At 41.0% G+C, this 24,693-nt stretch overlaps 1 protein-coding gene across 5 annotated transcripts in view; it reads left to right on the top strand.

Moving 5' to 3' along the window:
* wu:fa11c10 (protein FAM110B) overlaps positions 1-24,693 on the top strand; it is a 44,433-nt gene that overhangs the window by 16,754 nt on the left and 2,986 nt on the right. For 2 of the 5 annotated variants that reach the window (XM_047363474.1, XM_047363482.1), the window contains one exon: positions 24,131-24,510. The exons of 1 other annotated variant lie outside the window; for it this stretch is intronic. The gene's annotated coding sequence lies outside the window, so the exon portion shown is untranslated. Of the gene's footprint in view, positions 1-13,948; positions 14,124-24,130; positions 24,511-24,693 lie in introns of those variants that run through there. 2 more of the 5 variants (XM_047363468.1, XM_047363498.1) reach the window with 2 other exon arrangements.

The raw sequence follows: 24,693 nt of genomic DNA, 5'->3' as shown, positions 1-24,693 counted from the left end.
GACTTGATAAAGCGCTATACAAGTACAAGCCATTACAATTAGAGACAAGCCATCTCTTCTTGGAGAATCTTTTAGCTTAAATTCTTTCTGAAAAAGCCTAAACAGCCAGTTTCAGGCGGCTAGTCGTATTTTTGGCTGGGGTACACAAACAGCAGACCGTACTTTTCTTTGGATCCAAGGTTTCTTCAATTATTCAGTCCTTTATTCATGTTTGTCCTTCATAATGCAGCCTGCGAAGAGCTGTGGGCAAAAAGGAAGAACACTGCTGCGAGGACAGTTTTGTGGCTTCATGTTGTCACCTGAATTCCAGCTCCTTTCTGGCATCTGTAATGAAATGGGTTATGTGGTGCATTCTGGGAGTCAGAGTTTTTTCCAGTATGTTTTGTTCTCTGTGTGTAGTTCAGTCCTTGTTCCCTCCCATGGCTGGGCCTAACACTGGGAACCAGACATTTAGGACCTAAAAATAGATCGCTGCTCAGGTTGAATGTGCATCTTTTGGTAATTATGGACAAATCGGTTTAAAACTCATGTCAGCCTTTCCCTTTGTTTGCAGTTGTTGTAGGTGTATTTTTAGAGGATCACTTTTGTTGTCTTTTTGCTCCACCCTTCTGAGACAGATGACAGTTTGGATCCCAACCATCTCCTCCTCACTCCTTTCTTTCTATTCCTATAAAGTCATGCTTAAGCTCTGCACGTGAGACACTCTGCCCTGTTGTCATCAGTGCCTCCGACTGTTTCGAGGTCATTTAGAGACATACTTTGGGTTAACCATTGTCCATTCTGCCCCTCCTCACCGGGCACACTGACCTACTAACCAGAGGGCTCAAACAAGTAGAGTTTAACATGCCTGTGTTATAGACTCCTGTTGCTCTATCACTTTGAATGTATTGTAGGTTAAAACTCACTGGAGATTTCCTTTTAAGCTCAGGAAATCCTTGAACCTGTAGTATGATCATGTGTTGGGATGTGACTTCATCAGCTGAAAGAGATGATGCGGTTTGGAATCCTTCTATATTAACTAGAAACCACCAAAACGCTTTTATGTTTAGATAAGTTTTTTTCTGTTTTGTCCTAAATATGCCTTTACGCTGTTTTCACAAAGCAATGTGAAGACATGATGGATGAGCCTTCGTTATAGGTAAGGTAAGGTAAGTTTATTTATATAGCGCTTTTCAGCAACGAGACACTCAAAGGGCTGTACATACAATTACAATACAATCACAAAGCAAATAAACACAGATACAAACACAGAAAAACAAATCAAATGATAAAATCAAACAACAGAGGTAATTTAAAAAAAATAAAATAAAGAGAATAGAATGATGGACAAGAAAATGAAAGGAAAACTGGACTGAAAACGCAACTAATCATGCCTAAATTGCACAGTCAAAGGCCACTCTAAACAAATAAGTTTTTAATCTTGATTTAAAGCAACATAGGGTTTCGGCGCTTTTACAGTTTTCTGGCAGTTTATTCCAAATTAGTGGAAGTATTAGTTCTACTGAGGACATGGGCAGCAGCGTTCTGGATCAACTGCAGCTGTCTGATCGACTTTTTAGGCAGACTTGTGAAGACACTGTTGCAGTAATCAATTCTACTAAAGATGAACGCATGAATTAGTTTTTCAAGGTTCTGCTGAGACATTAGTCCTTTAATCCTGGAGATGTTCTTTAGGTGAAAGAAGGCTGACCTTGTTACTGTCTTTATGTGCCTCTGAAGGTTCAGATCTGAGTCCATCACTACACCCAGGTTTCAAGCCTGACTGGTGGTTTCTACCTGTATTAACTGAAGCTGTATGCTAACTTTTAAACGCTTTTCCTTTGGTCATAAGATTATTACTTCAGTTTTGTTTTGATTCAGCTGAAGAAAATTTAGGCCCATCCATGCATTGATTTCTTCTAAGCATTTACCCAGCACTTGAATGGGTTCATGGTCACCTGGTGACATCGTAACGTATAGCTGTGTGTCGTCTGCATAGTTATGATAACTTACGTTGTTGTTTATTAAAATCTGAGTTAGGGGGAGCATGTAGATATTGAATAGGAAGGGCCCTAAGATGGACCCTTGGGGAACGCCACATGTGATTTTTGTGCTCTCTGATGTAAAGTTACCTACTGACACAACGTCCCTGTCCTTCAAATAGGATTTAAACCAGTTGAGTGCTGTACCAGAAAGGCCGACCCAGTTTTCCTGGCGCTCTAATAAAATGGAGTGATCAACAGTGTCGAATGCTGCACTAAGGTCCAATAATACCAGCACTGTGGTTCTTCCACAGTCTGCATTTATACAGATGTCATTGAACACCTTGACAAGAGCAGTCTCTGTACTGTGGTGAGCAGGAAGCCTGACTGGAAGACATCGAAGCGGTTAGTCATTGTTAGGAAGTTGTTTAACTGCTGAAACACAGCTTTTTCAATAATCTTACTGATGAAGGGGAGGTTTGATATAGGCTTGTAGTTCTGTAGTAGCAGCTTGTCCAAGTTGCTCTTTTTCAATAGAGGTTTGATAATTGCTGTTTTTAGGGCCTTGGGGAAAACACCCGACAAAAGGGATGTGTTTATTATTTGTGTTAAATCAGATGTTATTACAGGCAAAGCTTTCTTAAGGAAAGCTGTGGGTAAAACATCGAGACGACAGGGAGAAGAGCTTAGTTGCTGTACGATTTCTTCTAAGATTTTGCAGTTTATTTGGTGAATTTGGGAAATTTCTGCAAAATCAGTTCTAGTTGGAGACAACATCGGTACTGGAGTTGATGTGGATGTGCTGACTGCCTCTCTGATCTTTTGGGTTTTTTCAGTAAAGAATTTAGCAAATTCATTGCAGGCCCTGGTAGAGTGGAGTTTAGATGCTACAGTTACAGGAGGGTTTGTTAACCTTGTCGACCGTGGCAAATAATGCACGAGCATTGTTAATGTTTTTGCTAATGATCTCAGAAAAGAAAGATTCCCTTGCATTTTTCAGTTGTAGGTTATATCTGTATAGTCTCTCTTTATAGATAATATAGTGAACCTGGAGTCCAGTCTTTCGCCACCTGTGTTCAGCTTTTCGACACTTCTCCATGGAGATATTTTCTTCCCAGAAACGACTTTCACTTTAATTGGAACAATTGAATCAATGATGTCCGAGATTTTAGAATGAAAGTTATCTACCAGCTCATCTACAGTGTTACAGGGCAAAGTGGAGGTAGAAGAGTAAATCTGGTTAAAGGTTTCAGCAGCACCGTCCTTAAAGATGCGTTTTCTTATCATGTTTCTTTGGCAAACTGAGTCATTGGAGATGATGCTTTCAAAAATAACAGGAAAGCGGTCAGATAGGGCAACATCAGTTACAGACACCTTGGAAATGTTTAGACCCTTAGTGATGATCAAGTCCAAAATATGTCCCTGTTTGTGCGTTTGCTCTTTAACATGTTGAGTCAAACCAAAATTTCTAAGAGTGTCACATAGATCTATTGCACTTCTGTCTTCAGGATTGTCCATGTGAACGTTGAAGTCTCCCACAATAATTAAACAGTCATAATCAACACATATCACAGATAAAAGCTAATTAAAATCACTGAAAGAGTTTGTGTCGTACTTAGGAGGCCTGTAAATATTCAAGAACATGGTTCGGACTGGGCTCTTTACCTGGAGAGCCAAATATTCAAAAGAGTCAAATTTGCCCAGAAATACTTTTTTACACTCTAATAAATCTCTAAACAAAGTGGCCACCCCTCCACCTTTTCTTTGCTGTCTGCTCTTACAAAGAAAATTGTAGTTTGGAGGCGTCGACTATCAGAATGGGAGCTTCATTAAATTCATGTAACCATGTTTCCGTTAAAAACATAACATCAAGATCGTGGTCAGTAATGAAGTCATTGATTAAAATTGATTTTCCTGACAGAGATCTAATGTTCAATAAAGCCAGTTTACATGACTTAGTTGTTGATATTAACTCTGTGTACCTGACAGTTTATGGCTTTTTTTGATTGTTTATTACTGTCTCTTATCCTTTTGGCTTTGTTCTTTCTGTAACGTATAAGCACAGAGATTTTACAACTATCTCCTATTAGGGGCCCAAGTTTTTCCTGGACATGCCCATTTCTGATAGAGTCACCACTGGGGCCCAGACTGTATCACAGAGAAGTGATTTGAAGGTCCTGATTAGGAGGAGATAGATTAGGAGGTGGTGGAGGTCTGCGGCATTTGGAAGATGTTGGTTTAGTAGCAGGGCCTCGGCCACGGGGGGTGTTGAATGGAGAAGATGTCAGAACGATTTGGGTCCTGATCTTAAGAGCTCCTTGCATGTTATCAGAATCCAGTAAAGCAAAAAGCGGACTCAGTGTCGGTCTGGGTTTGGGGAGAGGGGGGTATAACAGGGGGGGGTCCACCTCTCCTGTGGATTTCAACGGGGAGACCTTTTGTGATGGCCTCTCTTTCTCTGCCAACTGGCTGATTGTTTCTGCTGGAGCTGTTGGAGGCAGCGTTATCATTGTTGTTGATACTCCATGTTCTCTGCTGAAGGTCGAAGCTGCTGGCGGATTATTTACTGAATAGAAGAGATTAGATGTGAGACGTCTGGCTCCTGGCTTGTTCAAACAGAAACCATCTTGCTTGAAGAGTTGTCTTTTTTCCCAAAAAATATTAAAGCTGTCGATGAAGTTCTCAGGTGTGGTGGCACATGTTTTTTTCAACCACTTATTAATCATCAGAAGTCTGGAAAAAACCTCATCTCCACAGAAAATCGGTGCAAAGGGTCTGCTGAGAAACACCTTGATATTGAGACCTCCAACAATATTCAGAAGACGAGTGAAATCCTCCTTCAATACTTCTGATTTTTTCTTAGCCACGTCATCCATGGCTCCACAGTGTATAATAAGGTTTTCTAGAGACGGGTGCTTTTCTGTGATTGCATGAATATTCTCTGAGATATCAGACACCACGTTACTGGTCCCAATCATAACTTCTGTGTTTTTCTTGTTGCAGACGTTTTTAATCCCATCCACAGCTGTGTTGCCCACTTTTAGGGTTCTTGGTCTGGTGGGGTACTTTTTCTCTGGCAATTTAGGAGAAGACTGTTTAGAATGAAGGTTGTTCTCAAACCTTTTATTTATCTCAGAAAATGGATAGTTTTCCTGGTTTTCATTCTGTAGTGGGGCAAATCTGTTTTGGAGGGGAATACCATTATTTCCAGCTGTCTCACTCCTATCAGTTGTTGTGACAGCAGCTCGCTGTCGAAGTCTCCTTATCCCAAGGGAAATGGGGGCATTTCTCTGTAATTCTGGCCATTCTAATTTATTTAATTGCTGAGATTTTCCAGTGAGTCATCCACCTTGATTTTTTGGGCATGCCCCTAAAACATGCCAGGGGGGTCTGCTGGTAGATTTATTCTCAGTGTTCTGATTGCCGGCTGAGTCGTTGAGCTGGCTGTCACTGTTTGGGATCACAGGCAGTTGAATCATCGTTGTACCCCATATTCACCTCCACATTCACTTCTAGTCGGTGGATTTTCATCTCCAAAACAGCCAATTTATGTAAAAGTTTGTCGAAGTCCTCTGTGGTGAAGGGAGGCATTTTGTGCTGATTAGCTGGCGTCAACTTGTCCTGCTTTCGAGTTCGATTATAAAAACATCAAAGTCCCTTAAAAAATTAAATAAAATAATAATAATAATCCTTGGGAGTCGCTGGTAAGAAGTAGTTTTAGTCCAATATTTCCGTAATTTTGGCAAAGAGATAAAAAGTTAGGAGTAAAAGAATGCAAGCAAGCAGGGAGCTTAGGAGAAAAGCGTCTGAGCAGGCAGAGAGGCGGAAGTGGAAAAAACTTCCTATTACAGGGTAACAAGGTTGAATGGAAAGTGCCGACCTAATAAGGACATGTATTAAGTTTTTTATCAATATGGCACAGTCGTGTGTGAGTGAAAAAAGCTGTTGTCGACTTAGGCACGTAGGTACTTTACCCTCTGTTTGACCTCAGCTCCCTACGGAGGGGAAAGCATAATAATGCTGCATCAGGCCTGCCACTGTGGTGAAGTTCATAAAAATTATTTAAATGAAATTGTTGCCGAACACCTGGTGGCTGAGTCCTGGTCCTTAGGAAGAAACCGTGCACAGAAGAGGCTGCAAGGAGCCTGCCTCATAAGGTCTGAGTGGTAGGCAGTTCTTGAAATCATAAGCATGCATCAAAGATGATGAGCAACTTCTTTGACTGTATTTTTTGGAAAATGATGTAGGGTAGTTGTGAATAAAGAATACTCTGTAGAAACCTGTAAAATGTAACGAGTAGTGTTTCAGCTGCTTTCCTCTTAACTGTTTATATAGTGGACAGCAATCTGTGGAGCAGACCGGGAGCTGCAGCAGCTGTGAATGTCACTGTGAAAGGTGAAAACCCAGATGTTTTAGATAAACAAAATCATGTGGATGGCATGTAATACAGTTTTGGAAGCCATGCACAGCAAAACAGGCTGTGATTTAAAAAAATTAGCCGTGCAAATTGCTGTCGTTTGTGTTGCTTAGCTTCTAACAGACAGTGGAACCCCAGACAGTGCAACAAGAGCATGTGATGGAAGCAGAGTTTCCTCAATAACAATAATTTAAACCCCAAATCAACTTATTTTGCAGATAAACTGTATAAATTGGGTCTTAAGGGTGCTATCTTAAGTTACTGTGCAATTTTTAAATTTTCATGAAAACTTGTTTACTTCTGCAATACTTGTCCTAAAGCTCTCTTAGTCCTGCCCTCTTTGGGTTGAATGGTAGCTACTGCAGTTGAATTGTCCTATTGGTGCAGCGGTACAGCTTGGTACAGATCTACATCACAGCCCCGAGTTCAGGTATAAAACCATCTCACTGAGACACGCCTCCGTAGCGAGTCAGAAATTGTGAGCATTGATCAGAGCTTTTTATGCTTTAAAATTTCGATCATATACTTTACTTGAGATAATATGAATCTACATGTAAACGTAAACTTTCTGAAAGTTTGGTACTGGTTTAATCGTTAGCCCATGTCAGCAATGATGCTTTCCAGCATCATTTTACCGCTCAGAAACTGGGCCCATTCTGTCCTCCACTGCCTCGACAGCACCGGCTTCGGGCACCGTCGAGTCAGCGCCTTGAGCCAGCAGCTCGAACTGATAAGATTCAAGGCCTGCTTGGTTCCACAAAGCCTCCCTCAACTCCTGGTGACGAGAGTGGTGAAAAATCCTCCACCTCAAAGATCTATCCGTGGTGAATCTACCAGCATCACTCTGGTCACTCTTGTTCTCCTGACTGACATTTTTCAAAATTTGTCTGGGGGTCGTGGATATGCTTTTACATCGGGGTTAGTTCCACTTTAAAAATGCTTTAGCCAGATCACAACCACCTCAAGATCTGATGGAGACGTCCCTTCTTGCCTACCTACTGTTATACTGTTTTGGGGAGACATAATAGTAGTAGGTCTTGTTGTATTGTGGTGGTTTTGTGTAAGCTGTCTCTTAAAGAACTGAAGTGTTATCTGTAAGAACCAGCAGGGAGCTAGCAATAAATCGCTCTGCATTCTGTGCAGTTTTCTCCTTTGCTGGAAGGCATTACCTGTTTAGATAAACTGTTGGTTTAAAGAAAATATTATGGGCTGTGAAACATTTCCCTGAAGACAATTTATATCAGAACTAGCTTGTAATATTTGTTTTGACTGGGTGTCATTGTTATCTGAGCCTGATAAAACTAATCCTTCTTCAAATCTGAATCCAGCTGCCATCAGTTATCATTCTTGAAATAATTCCAGGTTTATGGCCAAATGCATAACATAATTTCACAGTCTTCAAACCACATGCTCCTAACTGCTTGTGCTCATCATCTCTGTCCTTGCACAAGTTATTTTTCCACCGATGTTCATCTCATAAGAGACTCTCGCCTTGTTCTGGTCGGCTCTTCCCAGCGTGATAATTTCCCAGGACATTTCCTCCAGTCTGATGTGTGTCGATTTCTCAGCCTACCCAGTATGCAGGGTGTCACAGACAGGGCCAGTAGTGGCACGCTGTAATGTGAGCGGTAATGTTAGACCGCCCTGCATTTCTGGAGTGTGTGTTTGTGTGTGTTTGTGTATCGAGTGACAGAGCTTATGATTTTGGTATGAGAGAAAGGATCCAGAGGAACTTAATACCCTTCACTCTCTTCTGGTGGTCTCTATAAAAAAGACTAAGTGATGGATCAAGAAAGGGAACTGTGGAAAGAGCTGTAATGTGTGTGTGTTTTGTAAACTTCCACTGTGGTGTCAATATTGACTCATCCTTCAGTAGGTGCGTGAGCACATGTATGTCTGAGTGTCGGGAATCACAGAGTGTTTAGTCTAATGAGAAGGCACTGCACACTCACACTAATGCTGCTAATCCACCTGCCTCCGCTGCGTCTCCGACTGAACGTTTGCGTTCTCATGGAGTTACGTTGCTGCTGCCAGAAGGCTTGCAACAGTATTATGACAAAAAAAACCTCCTTACCAGCTCAGAGGTATTGTAACTTTCAGAAGAGATGACGTGGAAGAAAGCTGAAGGTGATTAAAGTTTAGGGCTGGAATTTTGAAGGAATGGAAAAATCAAAATGTTATTCTTTCAATATTTGGATGGAAGGGAGGGGAGGAAGGAAGGGACAGGGGTCTGATTAGCGCTGTAGGTAGTGAGTGTGTCGGAATTTGTTGACCTAGCTGAAATGTCGATCGTAGCAACTATCTACTCCCACTGTGTTTTTTTGGACTCTACTGCTGCCTTTTTATTTTCATGCCCAGCAAAGAGTTGAGAGGGAAATCCGCTCCCTGTTTCTGGCTCTGTGGAGAGACTGACCACTTCAGTCATGTGTGTTTGACTCAGCACCACAGGGAGGTCAGTGTGGAGCACCCCACCCTGCTGACTCCTTTAAATAAGCAGTGCTGAATGCTGGGACTGTAAGGAGTGAGGGATGCTCAGCAACTGTGTGCAGGAAAAAACTGCTTATAAGGAAGAAGAGTTGATCATGTTACTAACATATTAATATACCTTATTGGGATTTAATGTGACAGATTACTAACAGAAAGTAGTGCATTAATGTGAAGTGGAAGGAAAATATTTTTTTTGTTTGTTGTGAGTCAATGTTTTGTAGAACCTGTTTTTGTTGCAGCTGCAACTCTGCTGTGATATGTCTCTACCAGCTTTGCAGGTCTAGAGGTACTTTTGCCTATTCTTTACAAAATAACTGAAGCTCATGAACCTCTTAGAACCTTAATTTTCCAGTCTTGCCACAGAATCTTCATTGGCTTTGGGTTTGGACTTTAACTAGGCCATTCTAACACATGTACAGGTACATATAAAAACATTTGAATATCGTGAAAAGTATTTTGCTTCACTCATTTCACAAACTCATATTATATAGAAATACTTCAAGCCTTTATTTCTTGTAATTTTGATGATTCTGGCTTCCAGATGATGACATCATTGCCATACCGTGCGACCATAGATATAGACACAGAGACACGGTCACACAACTTATCGTGTATATTTTTAGGCGCCATTTTGACGAGTTGATTTGGTTTGTCAACAATGGCCAAAACATAGGATGTGAGGAGAGAGACGAGAACGTCAGGAACACAACGCTGGGACATAAACAGTTTCAACTATGAGGACAAATTGATAAAATCAGGGAATAACTTTCCATTCTCAGGTTTTGTGTTTTTATTTAACTTTCTATGAAAAACGGTTAGAACAACCAGCTATGTAGTGAGAATCTATGTTTAATTTAAATAGTCATGAAATAAAGAAAAAATATTAAATGAAAAAGTATATCTAAAACCTTTGACCAGTAGTATAATATGTAATGTATATAGAAATTAAGACCAAATACACTGAAAATATATGTTATCTTAATTACTTCATGTATGTTTATTCATGTATCTTTATTTTTCAATGATATGCTAAGACATGAAAGTCAAAATGTTTTTTTTAATAAAGTTTTTGTCATCTACATCTTTTTCTTATTTGCATGTCTGAAGAAAGCAGATTATAACGAAGTTAAGGGTCCTCAGCGGGCCGTTTTATCGAGGCTATTTATAACCCAGTTATATAGCGTTTTGAATCTATTATTATTTAAAGATTATGATGATAATTGTTGAAAATAATCATATTTATAGTAATCATAAGCCCGATTTTGAAAGCAACAAAGTTTGTCTTACATTTACCTCTATTATTGTGTCCAACTTTAATGCCATCTAAAATAAAAATTGAGATTATTTCTTTATTTATTTTTTGTTTTTCTAGAAACACCGTGCACAGATCGTTACAATAACTTCAAGGTTACTGAGAAATGAGGCTTTAAAAGGATTAATATTTCAGGAATAGGACGTTGTTTGCGCGTCCATCAGCACATCAAGATGCTGCCTGGAGGTCTTGAACTGCATCTCTCTCATTAGGTGTCCGATCTCTGTCTGTGTATCTATGGGTGCGACAACTTGGAATTCCCACACGGCCCCCCCTACCCTGTCAGCAGCTGACATTCAGTGGCCAGAAGGCATCCAGAGTATAGCTCATCTGTATAGTAAATAGCTGCCATGGGTCAATAACCCTATTGCCTTGGTGGAGCTCTGGATGTATGTTTAGGGTCCTTGTCCTGCTTTCCTGCGTGATGCTGCCACCACCGTGTTTCATAAGTAGTTTTTTTTATCACACCTACTTCCATTTCAATGTGTCCCCTACATGGCTTGAGTAAAATTGCAAAATGAACTCATTGCTTTCTTTCACTAATAGCTTTTGTCATTGACAGATTTGTGTAGTGTGACTAATAATTGTCCTGTAAACAAATTCTCCCGTCTGGCTGTAGAACTCTGCAGCTCCTCCAATGTTACCATGGTCCTCTTGGTTGCATCTCTGATGAACGCTTTCCTTGCCTGGTCTGTCAGGTTAGGTGGACATTGAGGTTGCTTTGCAGTCGTGCCAGACACAGAAGAGCTGAATTAATTCTGAAATTAACTTATACACAGATGGACTTTCTTTATTGAAGAAGGGACGTCTGGAGGCCGTGGCTTTAAAAAGCCATGTGTTCTTTTCCCAACGAGGCAGTAATTTGTGTTGGTATGTCACATGGAATCCTGGTGAAATGTGCTGTAGTTTGCAAAGTGACATGTAAAAAAACATTCAAGGACTCGGCTACTTCTGCAACGTAGTCAAACTGACATAAATCCCAGTTTTCCTAAATGTGTTGACTTAGTGAAGCTTTTCTGGATCTCTGCTAACAGGCCCTGAGAGCAGGATACAGCCTCACATTGCTTTTATCTTCCTAGAATTTCTTTCCTGCCACAAAACAGCCCCCAAAAACCTGTTAGAAAGGGAAATGGCAAATGTTTATCGGCACTATAAACATGCCACCAAACTCAAGTCATTGCATCCTTTGTTTATATTCATTTGGCCTCTAACTTTTTAAACTATACCAAGTGGATTATGTAATCATGTTAGTATAAAAGTGCTTGTTATTCTGATTTGATATTTTCAGGAAAGTTGTCTTTCATAAAAGAAAATAACAACTCTACAGGTCCTTCTCAAAATATTAGCATATGGTGATAAAGTTAATTATTTTCCATAATGTAATGATGAAAATTTAACATTCATATATTTTAGATTCATTGCACACTAACTGAAATATTTCAGGTCTTTTATTGTCTTAATACGGATGATTTTGGCATACAGCTCATGAAAACCCAAAATTCCCATCTCACAACATTAGCATATTTCATCCGACCAATAAAAGAAAAGTGTTTTTAATACAAAAAACGTCAACCTTCAAATAATCATGTACAGTTATGCACTCAATACTTGGTCGGGAATCCTTTGGCCAAAATGACTGCTTCAATGCGGCGTGGCATGGAGGCAATCAGCCTGTGGCACTGCTGAGATCTTATGGAGGCCCAGGATGCTTCAATAGCGGCCTTTAGCTCATCCAGAGTGTTGGGTCTTGAGTCTCTCAACGTTCTCTTCACAATATCCCACAGATTCTCTATGGGGTTCAGGTCAGGAGAGTTGGCAGGCCAATTGAGCACAGTGATACCATGGTCAGTAAACCATTTACCAGTGGTTTTGGCACTGTGAGCAGGTGCCTGGTCGTGCTGAAAAATGAAATCTTCATCTCCATAAAGCTTTTCAGCAGATGGAAGCATGAAGTGCTCCAAAATCTCCTGATAGCTAGCTGCATTGACCTTGCCCTTGATAAAACACAGTGGACCAACACCAGCAGCTGACACGGCACCCCAGACCATCACTGACTGTGGGTACTTGACACTGGACTTCTGGCATTTTGGCATTTCCTTCTCCCCAGTCTTCCTCCAGACTCTGGCACCTTGATTTCCGAATGACATGCAGAATTTGCTTTCATCCGAAAAAAGTACTTTGGACCACTGAGCAACAGTCCAGTGCTGCTTCTCTGTAGCCCAGGTCAGGCGTTTCTGCTGCTGTTTCTGGTTCAAAAGTGGCTTGACCTGGGGAATGCGGCACCTGTAGCCCATTTCCTGCACACGCCTGTGCACGGTGGCTCTGGATGTTTCTACTCCAGACTCAGCCCACTGCTTCCGCAGGTCCCCCAAGGTCTGGAATCGGCCCTTCTCCACAATCTTCCTCAGGGTCCGGTCACCTCTTCTCGTTGTGCAGCGTTTTCTGCCACACTTTTTCCTTCCCACAGACTTCCCACTGAGGTGCCTTGATACAGCACTCTGGGAACAGCCTATTCGTTCAGAAATGTCTTTCTGTGTCTTACCCTCTTGCTTGAGGGTGTCAATAGTGGCCTTCTGGACAGCAGTCAAGTCGGCAGTCTTACCCATGATTGGGGTTTTGAGTGATGAACCAGGCTGGGAGTTTTAAAGGCCTCAGGAATCTTTTGCAGGTGTTTAGAGTTAACTCATTCATTCAGATGATTAGGTTCATAGCTCGTTTAGAGACCCTTTTAATGATATGCTAATTTTGTGAGATAGGAATTTTGGGTTTTCAAGAGCTGTATGCCAAAATCATCCGTATTAAGACAATAAAAGACCTGAAATATTTCAGTTAGTGTGCAATGAATCTAAAATATATGAATGTTAAATTTTCATCATTACATTATGGAAAATAATGAACTTTATCACAATATGCTAATATTGTGATAAAGTATACAGAAGGACCTGTATAGTTGCTTTTAGTCCTTAGAACCTTGGGCATTCAAAGAGGCCAGTACGTTGGAGCTATGGAGAAAGTCTGTTGTTTTGTTCACTAATAGAAGATATTAGATTTTCTATTTTAGTTAGTTTTAGTTCACAAAGACAGAGGGGGATAAAAATAGAAGAATAAAGTAGGGGAAATCAGAGCTGCTCAGTGGCTGTTTAAAGCCGGGACGTGAATGTTGGAATTTTAAACTCCCTGACATTCAGTGAGCTTGAACAAGTAACTAGGTTTACCTTTACTGGATACTTAGTGATTTTGACCAGATAAACTAACAGCCTCCAGTCCCAGACATGAGTTAATTGGATGCCTTCAGGCAAAAAGTTTGGGAGACGATCAGATGCCAAAATACTGCCTTGGAGACTGGATTCCACTGGAGGAAGGGTAGGTTTTTTTTAAATTCTCCTGTTCCCCCAAATCATCTCACCCTGCGCCTCACAGCCGTCAAGCAACAGGAAACACTGTCTGTGAACAGGAAGGATGCCTTGTATGTTTTCAGCTGTATTTGACCAAACAACTGCAGTGTTTATTAATGGAAATTTGATTTCCACGCATATCCTAAGCCATTTAAGGAGGATTAAATGAGTGGACCAGTATTCTTGTAAAAAAACAAAAGCCAGGATCATAATAAAGTGTTTGGAAGACCATGTGATTTCTAGTTAAAGCTCTCACTTCCTGCTCTCCTAACTCCCTTCCTGCTTCTAGGCAGAGGAGGGTGGAGTCTTCCTCAGCCGACGGAGGAAAATGAGGAGTGGATTGCTGCCTAAAGGGGCAGGGAGACACTCCAGGTTTGTCCTCATTTGGCATGAGGACACTTACAGGAAGGCACCGCGTGGATACCGGCGTACCGGGGCTTATAAAGCTGCCCTGCTACCTGCTTTCTTCAGTGTAGCCTAGGACTCTTCGGAGTTACCTTCTAGGTTTTCCTTTATTCTTCGTTCCCAGTTTCACAGCTTGTTTACTTTGTGTAAGTACACTTTCTATATCCCTGTGTAGACATAAGTTTATCTTTATGTACCTCAAAGTCGGGAAGTCTCTTTGCTCTGGGAAGTTTCATTTTAAATCAATTTCATTGGCTTTTATTTATTAGTCTTAAAGGCGTATGAGTTGTGCATTATTTTTCTGTCTGTTAATAAAGATATGCATTTAATTTACTGTAAAGAATTGCTGAAGAGCAGCTGAAAATGGTGTTTTTTGGTGCCCTCCCTGGGCTACCTTGTCCCTCTGCATGAATGGCAAATCTAAAAATACAGGTCTTGATTATAACGTTTGGCCAGTTTGGCCCAGGACTACTTTCTTCTCTCTGCTGTAACAGGGTGAAGGGCTGTGTAGCACGCTGACTGCATGAATACATGTAGAAAAACTTTGATGTTGCTGTTCTATCTCAAGCAGAAAGGGAAAGTTTTCATGTGCTCACTCTAGGAGTGCATGCAGTTTATCTCACAGAGACGTATGACCTAATTATTGAGGGCATGTCCAATCAGACTGTTGGCTAAAACAAACAGAAACTAACTGGCCCTTCTGCTGCCAGCACCTGTGGTAGGGTAACAAGGGCTTAGAAAGGGTTAACTGTAGGAGAATGAGTCCCCTGTGTGTGTGTGTGTGTGTGTGTGTGTGTGTGTGTGTGTGTGTGTGTGTGTGTGTGTGTGTGTGTGTGTGTGTGTGTGTGTGTGTGTGTGTGTGTGTGTGGTGGCTCTGGATCTGAGACAGGGCAGCAGTATGTGGATAATTATTTCTGGAATGTTCATCACCACGTTTAAAAGAAATATCTTTTCTTCCCCTTTTCATTGTTTGCCTTCAGGCCCTGTAGCTGCTGCGTAGTCACTGTTCACATGTGCACTTCATGTATTTATGTCCGTTCAGTATGCAGTTGGGAAGCAAAAGCATGACGTGTGTATTTGCCGATTTTTGCTTTATGTGTGACAGTCAGTGTGTGTCCGTGTGTGTTTCTGTTATCTTTACAGATTAACTCCAGCTGAGTGAGGCCAAAGTAGTTGCCTGCAGCTACTCATTCCCACTCTAATGTAGGCTTTAATCTGTTCCTGGATCAGTTGGGGATGAAACATCCCACTTTCGAGAATCAGCAGAAATGTATGCTGGATGTTAATCATCCTCAGGGAAACTGTGAAAGCCAAATTCAGTGTATAACTTTATAGGATTTTTGATCATCTGTTTTTGCGAATCTTTTGGCAGCCTCTGATTTTTCTTTAATACCGGAGCAAAAATAAATTATAAGAAAAGCATGCAACGTATTTTTTCTAGCCTTCCTGTAGCACAGGTTAGTAATTATTAATATTAGAAGCAGAAGCAAACCAATAATTTATCTGTATTTTTTAAATAAAAGGGATACAATGATTGCAGTATTCCGATATTAAGCTTTCTTTTGCATCTTATAAAAACAATTCTCTTGAATATATAGATAGAAATCTTATCTCCATTTGCAATATACATATTTATCAAAAACTGTCTTGGCTGCAAATATCTAAATCATGTACCATGCATTATATATTATATTATTACAACATTCACCAAAATTATGACACATCATGTGTTTTCCTAATATTGAGGAGCCCTAAAACAGAGAAACTTTGCTGGAATATGTTTAGCCTTCCTGTTCTTCTCGCAATAACACTTCGTTTTTGCCATCAGAGAAGCACAGAGTTGAAGGGGCAACTCTAAATCTTCCTCCCTTACTACCAACTTCCATACTGAAGAGTGTTGTCATAGTGGCCTCCTAACACTTAGGCATGGTACATTCACGATCAGAAAAGATCACCAGTTTCTACCAGCTGGGGACTGGTCATGGCTCTTTTTTTATGGCCTTATTGCAGGATAGTCATGTAAAATAGGCCTGGCGACACAAATATTGTCTTGGCTCCTTCCTTCTCCATGTTCCACTGCTCCACCAACTCCCCATCTTTGTTTCTGCAAAATCCTGCTAAAAAGGTAACCACACTGAGGATGTTGTCAGCAAATGTAAGAAAAAAAATAGAAAAGTTATTTTTTGGTAGTTTAAATTCTTTGAATTGTTTTTGAAGGATCAATTGAAAGTGTACTTTTTTTCTTTGCTGTTTTTAAATGAACTGCCTTAAAACCTAATCAATAAAATCTAGAAAAATGGATGCATGCAGCAATGCTCTGTAACACGTCAGTCACAAGTGGACCGTTCCACCTTTGGATGCCGCTGTGATGGGGCCACAGATGCTGACTCTGACAGGCGAAGGAGGGGTTTTAGTGGGAGATGGACAAAGAGCAGGGGCGCTCGGCTCCTTCAAAGAAGGATTTGGATAGTACAATAATTCACTCATGGTTCAATGGTTGTTTTTGCAGTTAATATGGGAGTTGCATAACTCCGTAGTCCGTTCATGTTTGTGATGCATGTTGGTAGTTTTTTTCCCCCCATCCAGCCAGAAAGTCAGGAAATAGGTTCACAGCTGTATGTGTCTATGCCAAGCCATTGAGGTGTGGTGCTTCATTAGACATCTTAGAGCCTTCCCTAAATTAGCCATTGAGCAGATGGGCGGATAACCTTTTGAACTCTTTGGTTCAGTTGTTTATTGGTTTAAAAAGTGAAGCCAGGATGTCCCTGTGGAATCTGTGGCCTGTGCACCACACTAAACAGTCCCATGTTTCAAAAAGATAATCTTGTGCGTTATAATTGAGTTTGTTAGTAAAAAACGGGGGATGCTGACACAGCCTGGGCTCTTATACAGACGCCTTGCAGGTGCATCTACTAAGAAACTTCTACATCTGAGTGATAGTGTGAAAAAGATCTAAATGTTGCAGTGAAACTTGATGAAGATCTTCATGTTCCTTGCAGGATACATGACAACAGTTTTGGTGTCATCCATCACAGTTTCGGTGCTTTTTTGACTTAAATATAGCTAGAAGACAGCTGACATGAAAATCGGATTTACACACAGAACGTGACGTTTGACTTGAAATGTCTGATTTTCTGTTGACCAGCCATTCAGAAACTCAGTCTGATCTTCTGTCCATCAGTGAACCCATCCTGCTTACCAGGTCATGCTGACAACACTCTTTAGTGGGTTTGTGGCTATTGTGTAAAAAAGAGTGAAAATTTGCTGTATTCAGTGGAATTAAAAAAATAAGATTAGGAGAAGCACAGAGATGTAAGAAACTATATTTTCTACATGTTTGTGATTCATTTTGTCTATGAAAGAGAGCAACAGAAGGCAGATAACAGGAGGGCTGAACGTATTATAGCACTGTTACTCTGTATTTTTAGTAATGCTAACCATGCAAATCACAAAGCCAGTTTAAAGTGGGAACTCCAGCATCATTTTGTCTTTGTTTCAAAATATTAGTAAAACCCTGCTGTCACAAAGTCTGACGTCACCTCAGCTTCTAATTTAAATAACTAACCTCTCCCTGCAGGAAGGCGGGGAAAAAACATTTTCTCAACGTTATAGTTCTTAAAAAGCAATCAGAATTAGCTAAAAATTGGTTATTTATCTGACTGTAAAGATAAGATATATATATATACAGTACACACCAAACGTTTGGACACACCTTCTCATTCAAAGAGTTGTCTTTATTTTCATGACTATGAATATTGTAGCTTCACAATGAAGGCATTAAAACTATGAAAATGCCAAGAGTGTGCAGAGCAGTAATCAAAGCAAAAGGTGGCTACTTTGAAGAACCTAGAATATAAGACATATTTTCAGTTGTTTCGCACCTTTTTGTTCAGTATATAATTCCACATGTGTTAATTCATAGTTTTGATGCCTTCAGTGTGAAGCTACAATATTCATAGTCTGTACTATATATATATATATATATATATATATCCTTCCTCCTGCCATAGGTCGATGTGCCCCTGGGCAAGGCACTTAACCTCAAGTTGCCTACCGATCTGCGTATCGGTGTATGAATGTGTGAGTGCAATTGGGTGAATGTGGCTCTAGTGTAAAGCGTATATGTGTGTATATATATATATATATATATACTTCCTGGAATTAGAGACAATCACACCTCCCACCAGTGTGCTATTGATTTTACACAGACGCCTGGCCTCAATGAAAAAATCTTGTTCTAGCTGGCAGAAGTAAAATTTACTGCTTGGTTTATTTTGTCATACATTTACAATCACCAGTGTTTGATTTGTTCTTATATTTGTCAGGCTGCAGTTAAATTCTTCTTCCGCTTCAGCCTTTGTTAAAACAATGTTTCCAGTGTATTGTTTGAAAACTTCACTGGAAAAAGGCAAGCAGCCAGAAATAGACGTTCCAAGTTCGCCATAAAACAGGGCCATCCAGCAGGACGCAAACACACCTACATAGCTGAGCAGGTTTGTTTTTATCTTCCTCACAGTCAGGCTGTTGTAAAATGTGTCGCTGCTTCCTGCTTGCCCTGCCATCAGGGGGGAAACCTTCAGAAACCACTGCTGGCAAACAGTTTGTGTCTCACTATTTCTCTTCTTTTCTTTTTGTAATCAAACTTGACCAGACTTCCTCTAGTCAAATCCCCGTGTGATTAGAGGATGCTTCTTATGGCGCTTTTGGGTGGAGTTTGTCTTGTTTTCGATGCTTAGGGGGGTCAGTGTCTGCTGGGGCCAAGGCCGCTGTGATATGACCGACAAGCTGGCGTCACAGAACACACACACATGAACCCATCTTGGCCACGTCCTTCACCATTTGGACAATGTTAAATCTTTTTTCATGCAGTGTCTTGCCAAACGTTTTTACCCCCTTGAACTTTTCAATATGTTGTGTTAAAACTGCAAATTTTAATGTAATTTGTAATAAAATGTAATAAAAAACTGAAAAGTGGGGCGTGCAATATTATTCGGCCCCTTTACTTTCAGTGCAGCAAACTCACTCCAGAGGTTCAGTGAGGATCTCTGAATGATCCAATGTTGTCCCAAATGACTGATGATGATAAATAGAATCCACCTGTGTGTAATCAAGTCTCCGTATAAATGCACCTGCTCTGTGATAGTCTCAGGGTTCTGTTCAAAGCGCAGAGAGCATCATCAAGACCAAGGAACACACCAGGCAGGTCTGAGATACTGTTGTGGAGATGTTTAAAACCAGATTTGGATACAAAAAGATTTCCCAAGCTTTAAACATCTCAAGGAGCACTGTGCAAGCAATCATATTGAAATGGAAGGAGTATCAGACCACTGCAAATCTACCAAGACCCGGCCGTCCCTCTAAACTTTCATCTCGAACAAGGAGAAGACTGATCAGAGATGCAGCCAAGAGGTCCATGATCACTCTGGATGAACTGCAGAGATCTACAGCTGAGGTGGGAGAGTCTGTCCATAGGACAACAATCAGTCATACACTGCACAAATCTGGCCTTTATGGAAGAGTGGCAAGAAGAAAGCCATTTCTCAAAGATATCCATAAAAAGTCTCGTTTAAAGTTTGCCACAAGCCACCTGGGAGACACACCAAACATGTGAAAGAAGGTGCTCTGGTCAGATGAAACCAAAATCCAACTGTTTGGCCACAATGCAAAACGATATGTTTGGCGTAAAAGCAACACAGCTCATCACCCTGAACACACCATCCCCACTGTCAAACATGGTGGTGGCAGCATCATGGTTTGGGCCTGCTTTTCGTCAGCAGGGACAGGGAAGATGGTCAAAATTGATGGGAAGATGGATGGGGCCAAAATACAGGAACATTCTGGAAGACAACCTGTTGGAGTCTGCAAGAGACCTGAGACTGGGACAGAGATTTATCTTCCAACAAGACAATGATCTAAAACATAAAGCCAAATCTACAATGGAATGGTTCACAAATAAATGTATCCAGGTGTTGGAATGGCCAAGTCAAAGTCCAGACCTGAATCCAATCGAGAATCTGTGGAAAGAGCTGAAGACTGCTGCTCACGAATGCTCTCCATCCAACCTCACTGAGCTCCAGCTGTTTTACAAGGAAGAATGGGCAAGAATTTCAGTCTCTCGATGTGCAAAACTGATAGAGACATACCCCAAGCGACTTGCAGCTGTAATTGCAGCAAAGGGTGGCGCTACAAAGTATTAATGCAAGGGGACCGAATAATATTGCACGCCCCACTTTTCAGTTTTTTATTTGTTAAAACAGTTTGACACATCCAATAAATTTCATTCCACTTCACGATTGTGTCCCACTTTGTTGTTGATTCTTCACAAAAAATTTGAATTTTATATCTTTATGTTTGAAGCCTGAAATGTGGCAAGAGGTTGACCAGTTCAAGGGGGCCGAATACTTTCACAAGGCACTGTACCTCTACCAACTTTGTGCATCTAGAGCTGTGCAGTCAGCTCTGCCCAGCTTCCCTGTCCTTCCTGAAGAAAATCTTCCCTACATCATGATGCTGCCACCACCATGTTTCATAGAGTTTTTCATGTAGGCCAAAAAGTTATATTTTGGGTCTCATTTGACAGGAGCTCCTTCTTCTGCATGTTTGGGCTGAGCCCCAAAGGGTGTGAACACTTTTGCTTTTTACTTTTATTGGGAAAGCCATTTCCCCTAGGTGTTGCTGCTGTCTATTTATTCATTCAATCACTGTGACCTAAAAGCCAGCTGCCATGTCTTGTTAGTGCTCCGTTTAAGCTCTTTTGCAACATTCCTGCTCACTTTGTGACGCAAGGTTTACCCTCCACATTACTACATCTTCTGTGAAACAGTCCCTGTCCCAGACAGAGCAGACACCATGAGCCACATATGCAGCCACTGAAATTGTGTCTGGAAATCCTAAATGTAAAAGCAGATTCATCCCACTGTGGATCTCACTTTCTTGCAATAAGCCAATCAAAGTTTCCATTGTGGAAAAGAGACGTAAATTCTTGGTCTGGGACTGCAGCTTGATACTTTTAGGAGACATCAGCTTTCTTTGTGTAGCTGCTCCAGTTGGTTCTGCACTTTGTTGGCTTCCTGTTTTATGCAGATAGCTGACAATGTGGTTTATTGATCAGTTTGCAGGCTGGCCAGCGGTGTAACGGTGTTGTTTGCACACACATTAGCAGAGAAATCTGTTAGCTGTCTGAGAAAACAAATGACAATAGCTGCTGTTTTTAGCTGTAACGACCATCTAGGCTGGCAACACTTACATGCATACATCTCAGTGTGGAGGCAGCTTTCACATTTCCATACTTAGACCAAAGCTGATCTCCATGTGGGGTGAATTTATTTAGCAGGTCCATGATAATTGTTGCTCTGTCTCTCTATTCAGGCTCACAGAACCTGGTAAGTAAACTAAGTGTCTGAATAATGCATGGATAATTGGATTAAAGTTATCTGCAGGCGAGTTTAAAGTAATGTGACTGGCATCCATTCCTTTGTCTGTTTAAAGGATTTTACCTGCCTCTGAGCCTGTTCGTAACAATGGCAAAAGAAGGCAACAAAATGGAGTTTTTTAGTAAAAATGCTCTTTTTTTTCACTCTTTAATGATGCACTGTATTCTGTGTTAAAGGGAAATTGCACATTTATTTGCACTTAGAGGCACATGTAAAAAAGCCAGAGGAATCCAGCAGTTGGTGTTGTGTTATTAACACGACAGGTTTTGACAGGAAGTTGTGTCCGCAGGAAAAAAGATGTGCCTGATAAAAGCGGAAGAAACTGTTGTCCAAACAGGCAGGCGGCAATGATGCCATCATGTAACGCGCCTTTTTTTCCTTCTTCAGCAGAACCTGCCTGACAGTCAGAGTAACCTCTGTCACCTCTGTAGGATTTTAGGTTCCCCTTAAATCTGCAGATCAACCCAGGATGCTGCTGTCTCCTCCATACATCTGGACTTATCTAAACATTATTCAGGGCACTCTACTAATATTTAGTGTGTTTGGATGATTGAATACTCATTACTGAAACAGAAGTTGTCCTCTGGCTTCATATGAGTCTCCACCCACCCTAGAGGAGAGATCTTTTGAGCCTTAAGGAGTTTTGAACCAACATTCTTGATAATCCAACCTCTGAAAGAGCAAGATTGTTATTAAAGGTCATGTGAGCTTTGTTTCAAAGGCCAAACATAATTACTTCATCACTACTTTGTGTCAATGAGGAATTTAGATCCCATGCTGGTGATAAGCATTAAAACTATATATGGACTTTTAAAGTGAAGAGGTCCTCTGAGCTTTAGTGTCAAAAGGCCATGATAACAACGAGGAACTTTCTTTTGCCATAGAGTCGAGCTTAACCACTAACCCTGCTGATGGTAGATCTAACCCCATTAGGTATTTAATAAACCCTACTTTAGAAATAATCCCCATGTATAACACTCAGTTCCTTAGACTAAGTAACTTGTAAGTGGAAAGAACCAAGAAAAAGAAAACCCGGGAAATATGTCAATTGAATTGTGTGAACGTTGTTTGTGAAGAATGATGAGATTAGACTTTGATCGATAATTTTCATCCTGTTTAGAATGACAAAATGTGAATAGATTTGTGTGAATAGAAAGTGTGAAGATTTAATTTCACTTCAAATATTTTTCCTCAGAATATTTTCATTTGACTAAATGTCAATGTTGCTGTAATTAGAAAATTCTATCAAAATGTGGAATATTCTTAAATAATACTTGTGTGTTTTAAAACTGTTTTGAGTCCGAAGAAAAATCGAATTAATACATTTTCTGTATTATACAAAAATAGATTTTTCATGGCATTGTAGTTTTACCAAAACCAAACAGTTGTTTTTGTAAGAAAAAGAAAGGTGTAGAAGTCTTATTTCATCCAGCTGATCAGCAATACGCAGCCCAGGGTGCGGATGGGGGATAGTGTTTCACTCTTCTGTGTTTCATGCAGCTGGTGGTACGTCAGAGTTTAGATCTTTTTTTTTTTGTTTTTTTTGTTTAGATTTTCTTAGATTTCTTATTTATTTTTTTCAATGAGAACCCCGTCCAACCTCAGGAGACCTCAACAGGCCCATGTGTAATTGCTGCTAGTATTTTTGTGTCTCTTGATAAAAGCTCAAGACAAAATGACCTCCTGTTTGGCCAGCTCTCTGTATCTTGATGCAGCGCTCCACAGATGTTTTGCTCTCTGTCTGCCTTCTGATGCCCTGTTGTTCAGAGACGAGAGGAAAACAGGGAGTTTATGGCTGTAAAAGCACAATTAAAATGTGTGGGTAGAAGGGCTGCAGGTGGCGGAGAGGTGGGGGAAGAGGAAGAAAGTGTGATGTAACTGTAGAGGTAATGTTGTAAATGATAAGAAGGAAGCAAGTTGTTTTTTTTTCTTAGAAGTGGAAGGTGGAGTAAATGCAGATTGTTCACATGGGCAAGGCTGAAAGGTTGTTGGCTCTGAGGTAAATAATCCAAAATTAACTGGTGGTTCTTTTCTAGAAATAAGTGGAAAGAAACTTTTTCTGTCTACATTTTGTTAATCTTCTTTATGAACTAGCATTTCTTGACTCTGGTCATATTTTACCGGTTAAACTCTGTGGATACAGGTTTAAACATCATTTATCCTTTATTATTTAAAGTATCTGTTGCTCACACACAGTCTTCACTTTGTTTCTGCTTCTGACGGCCCAGAGACGAACAAAGAGGTGCGATTGGGTGTCGTTGAGCACACTGATGTCATAGAACCTCACTGAGCTTGATGCAAGTCAATGTAAAAAATTGCATCTGTCTCGTCCGTTGTTCCCCCCTTTCTCCCTTTCAATGAATTTTCATTTGAATGAAACCCTGCCTCAGTGTTTTGTTGTTCTCTGGGGGGGAGGGGTCCAATTGGTTAGAGCTGGACCAATGTGATCGCGGCTCCCGCCTCCCGTCCCGCCACCATGACTCCCGGCCTGTAGCGTGATTGGCCAGCAGGGAGGAGCCAGACGTAGTATTAAAGCCTGTCCCCTTCTGCTCCACTCCAGTGTTGAAGCAAGCCTCCGCCTGTCAGCTGGAGAGCTGTGTGTGTTGGTGTGAGGAGAGAGATAGTGTATCTGTCTTTTCTTCTGTTATTGAGCAACAGAACGAAAGCAGAGAACTCTAGCAATATCTGACCCGGACTTCTGTCTCTCTTTAACTCTCCAGGACTACGGGACTCAGATGAGTGGTTGGCTGCGTTTCCGCATCTGATCACAGCTGGACAGATAAGCTTCAACAGACGAGCGGGACGTCGTAAAGAGGATCAGAGAGGGTTGTCGTGTTGCTGGTATCACTGCCGGCTGATCTACGGGCCTTTACATTTTTCAGTAAGGCTACTAGCAGCTGGTGATCCTGATCTTCAGCCTTACCCCGAGTAGGTCACCACCGAGGTGACACAGGAGGTCTGGACGGTCCTGATGTGGAATTTGACCTGAACTGACCCAGTCCCACAAGTAGTCTTTCGCTGAGAAAGGAGAAGAAGAAAAGAGGTACAGGAGCGACAGAAGAAAGGAGGAAGAAAAGGGAGAGCGGCTGCTCAGTGACTGGTAAGGAAGTTAATGAGGGCTGTTGGAGCAAGAGTGGGGGGGGGGGGACAGTACAAAAGAACTGTGTTCTTAAGCTCATAGAGAACATGTGGAGGTTCTGAAAGTGTTGCTCAAAGCCTCATTGTTGCTTGTCTCTCCTGCCCGCTCAGCCTCAACATGCTCTAATCAACAATATTTTGGCTG

The sequence above is a fragment of the Girardinichthys multiradiatus genome, chromosome 1 (assembly GCF_021462225.1).
Source record: "Girardinichthys multiradiatus isolate DD_20200921_A chromosome 1, DD_fGirMul_XY1, whole genome shotgun sequence".
NCBI classification, from domain to species: Eukaryota; Metazoa; Chordata; class Actinopteri; order Cyprinodontiformes; family Goodeidae; genus Girardinichthys; species Girardinichthys multiradiatus.
This window is presented reverse-complemented; position numbering and strand designations above follow the sequence as displayed.